The sequence below is a fragment of the Corvus brachyrhynchos genome, unplaced genomic scaffold (assembly GCF_000691975.1).
Source record: "Corvus brachyrhynchos isolate BGI_N302 unplaced genomic scaffold, ASM69197v1 scaffold395, whole genome shotgun sequence".
NCBI classification, from domain to species: domain Eukaryota; kingdom Metazoa; phylum Chordata; class Aves; order Passeriformes; family Corvidae; genus Corvus; species Corvus brachyrhynchos.
The window spans coordinates 836,656-840,655 of NW_008238340.1; the positions used below are offsets into that span (position 1 = coordinate 836,656).

A 4,000-nucleotide genomic window follows, 5' to 3' on the forward strand; every position below is an offset into this window, starting at 1 on the left:
TTTTTACTGGAGCAGTGACGTAATGCATGTCCCATTTTCAGCTTCCAAAATAGGATTGATACTCTCATGCCTGGTTTTTCTTTTCTCTGAATTGGAAGCAGCATTCTCTTTCAAAATGCTCTTTGATTCTGGGATTTAAAAAACCCCCACATACAGCAATGATAAATCTAGCTTATAAAATCAGAAGATAGTCTACTTAGTAAAATCTAGGAATGCTGACTAGTCTGTTTCAGTCTGATTGAGTTGGAAAGGGATGATCTGCAATGCTGGTTTTGAATAAAACTACTTGCTTTTGTTTGCAGACTTTATTCCTAAGAAGTTATAGGTTTTCTAATGGAATATTTAAAATTCTGAAGCACAGATTCAGAAATAACGTCAAAATACTTTTTGCTTTAAGCATTTTGTTTTAGAGACCACAGTGTTTCCTTAAATACAAATGTCTTGTATATTCTTACCTGAATAAATATAATTTGTTGCCTAAAACTGAGCCTTTCAGAAAAATAAGTTTTTCTGAAGCTCTAAGATAAGATGATCTACTGCATCTTTTCTCTTATTTGTTTCCCAGATGCTTTAATGTCTTGAGTAAGTGTGTAGTATTTTTGTACTCACGAGATATAGAAGTAAGTAGTAGTTTAAAATCAATATGACTTGGCAATGTTTTCTTAGAATTAATTTTGAAAATTTGGGTTGCTGGTGTGCATGCTTCACTTTTGGGATAGAACCTTTATTATTCTTAGGGATTTCAGTGAATGGCTGAAGTTCACTGTGGTAGATGTTATTAACAATATTCAGGTCTTTAATAGTTTATATTGCTGTTGAGTTTGGAGGAAAGGTTGGGTGAAAATACTTGTTACCTGTATTTGATGGAGCTGCTGAGTGACTTTTTCAAAGTACTGATGCAGTTGTGGACTTTAAAGTTGCTAACTTTAAAACTGATTTAATGGGGCCATCATTGTGCCTTTAATAGATGACAGATTCCCCTGGTGACACATCAGAGCAGCATGGTTTTCTTCGGGGCTTTCCTGGGAAATCCTGCATACAGGACCTGACTGTGTGTACCTGGGAATTCGTTAGTGTACGGAGCCAGAGCTTGTTCCTGCTTGCAGTGACAAGAGTAAAGACCTTGTTGGTACTCAGTGATTGTGCTGGGAACTAATGTTTGGGCAGCAGTTGTAGAATTCACTTAATAATTTCTTGAGTTTGTTGAACTTTGTGTACCAAAAGTTAAACCCCAAGTTTACTGTTACAGATGCTTCTGTTCTTACAATGTTTCATTTTGGTAGAAAGAAAACTAGTGGCTGTACACAAGACTGTGTATAGTATTAATTTTATTTATTTTACAGTGCAATTAATCTTGCTTTCCACATAGTTGAGTTCACTGTTAACAAAGTAAGTGATGTGGAAGAAGGAAAAAAATGCAGAACTGCAGGTATAAAATTTTAATATGAAGTGTGTATTTTAAATTAATAGCTTTAAAAATACTTGTTGAAGCTTTTGGTTTACTACAAATTTAATTTCTCCCCTAATTCTGTTTTATGCTCAAGTGATTCCACTGGTAATTGGTAGTTGAAAGAATATAGAATAGTACAGTCTGTTAGGAATCTGCCTAAACTGTCTTGTGTGGATGTTTAACTACATCAGTATATTAAGATTTGTTGTCATCTTGTAAAAAATACCATTGAGAGGCTTGGATACAACCAGTTGTATAAAAGTTGAATAAAATATTTACAAAATTTGTAAAAATATCATTATTTTTGTTTTGAAAATTCTTTGTTAACTATTAATTCTAAGCAAAATAATTTTGTATTAGTATATGAAAAAGAAGAAAAGTGTATTTTTACTGCTCAAATGAAACAAAATAAGATTTTGTCTGCTTTTCACATTTTTAAAGTGATTTATTTAATAACTGGGCTAAGAAAGTTCAGCTTAGAGGAAATTTTCAGCTTGACAGAACTTCCCTTTAACTCTGCAGCCCGTCACTTTATTGATATTTACTTGTCTCAGATTCTACACATTTAGTGGTGGATAGTGATGGTGTTCAATGTTTGCTTCTGTAAGACAGTCCTTTAAATCCTTATTGTCTGTGTATATCTGGAGCTTTGGGCTAAGTGTGCAGTGTTGGAGATGAGGTGTCTGCTTCAGAGGACTGTCATTCACCACTGTTACATGGGCAATTCCTGCACTTGGGTTCCTAGATTTCTTTCCAGATTTGTGATCAAAAGTGATTATGTAAACAGCTAAGCCTGTGGTATTGAGGGAATTATGATCTTCTGTGAGAGGGAGGAGAAAAGGTAGAAATAGGCAGGTGGAGATAATAACAACATAAACTTGTGCCATGGCCTGGTGCTCCTCAGGCTGTGCTCCTGTGTCCATAAAAGGTTCTTGCTTTTCTTGACTTTATGTGAGTAATTGTATAAAAATATTCTAACAGTATAGAAAAACTAGACATTTGATACTAAAAATAAGTTGGGTTTCATACTAGGAAATTATTTGACGCCTCTCTTGCTGCACAAAATATTTCATTTATAAAACGATGTTGTATGGGTTTTGTCCCAATGAACAATGAATAAGAGTGCTGGGTTTTTCCCCTGATGTTCAGGCCTCAGCTCAAGTACAGAAGTTTATACTGACTCCAACACTGAAATAAGTTAGGAAGTTAGTAATAATGCATTCCAGAAGGAAGGCTTTTCTTTGGATGTGTACAAGCTGTTCAGATGGAGCTCCTTATCCCGTAACTGGTCTCTGCTGGCAAACTTTAAATCCCACAGAATCAGTTGCAAAACTGGAACTGAAATACAGATGTTGCAGCTCTTTGTTTAAATGCTCACGTAGTATGGAAACACCGGGACAAAAGGAGTTGATCCTGGAAGAGCTGTATACAACAGAAATATCATTTCCAAGGACATTTTTCCTTTTCTTATGGATTTCTTAAGCAATGTAATATTTGAATGATGCTTGACAGTGTTGTCACTTTTGCACAGCATTAAGAATTCTTTCAGTGCAAAGATGTGAGGGATTATGTGACATTTATTTGGAGTAGATTTTTACTTGAACTTATTTTAAATTAAATGTTAGTACTTATGCAGATTACTTAGTAAAAAAGTTCAGTTGATCATTGTTATAGCAGGACAACTAAAGACAGGGAAGAAATAGCAGTACTTGGATAAAGTGCTTTAAGTGAAGAGGGACCAGTTAACTTCCAAAAATGGGGACGTTAATTTATTGAAAATTCTGTATGACCATGGGACTAAAAGTGCTTTTGGCCTAATTTGCAAAAAAGGCTGTTTTGTATGTGTTGACAAAGAAAGGAAGTGAGTTGATGTCCTTGACCCTTAGATATGGCATCGTTCTGATTAGTTTTGCCTCAAGTTGTGAGTTTCCAAATTTGATGCCTACTCAAACTACGAATTTTTGTCAGATACCTTTTGAAATCTCAGGCTTCTATTAAAAAGGAATGTAAAATGCATTAGTGTAATAAAATACCTCAATACAGCTCAATTTTAAGGAATATTTTCCTGTTTCTAATATGGAAGAGTAGAGACTCAATACGTACGTTTTTTAAATTTGAAAACCACATAGGGCCTTCCATAATGCTTTGATATAAAATTCTAAAGAGATCTGAATTCTAAAGTTCTTAAAAGTACTCAATCTTGAGCAAACTAACTTACTATAAAAAACAAATGGAACAATATTACCTGAGCACATCTGTTACATCATCGTTTAAAGTGGGAAAAAGATTAATGCTAGATACCCATCTTGAGATTATTCAGACACATTTGAGCTGTAATAAAAAAGCTGTAGCTCGGAGCAGATTTTTTCTGAAGCAAAATGCTCCTTTTCTACAGATGATTTAGAAAGAGAAACTACAGCTCTGTGTGTACTTTCAGTTCAATGTAAATTTGTACACGGGTACATATTACAATTGTCTGTTTTTCTTTTTAGGGTTCATGTAATCAAAGGAGTTTCTTTGCTGTGTGTATCTTTTCAGAACACAGCAGGA

The 4,000-nt window shown here is 34.4% G+C and overlaps 1 protein-coding gene across 1 annotated transcript in view; it reads left to right on the forward strand.

Annotated features, from left to right (window-relative positions):
• The first annotated feature begins 3,581 nt into the window (after positions 1-3,581).
• Positions 3,582-4,000, forward strand: part of LOC103616158 (PR domain zinc finger protein 2-like) — a 10,816-nt gene continuing 10,397 nt past the window's right edge. Inside the window, exon 1 of the mRNA XM_017735050.1 lies at positions 3,582-4,000. This exon is cut by the window's right edge and continues 38 nt beyond it. The gene's annotated coding sequence lies outside the window, so the exon portion shown is untranslated.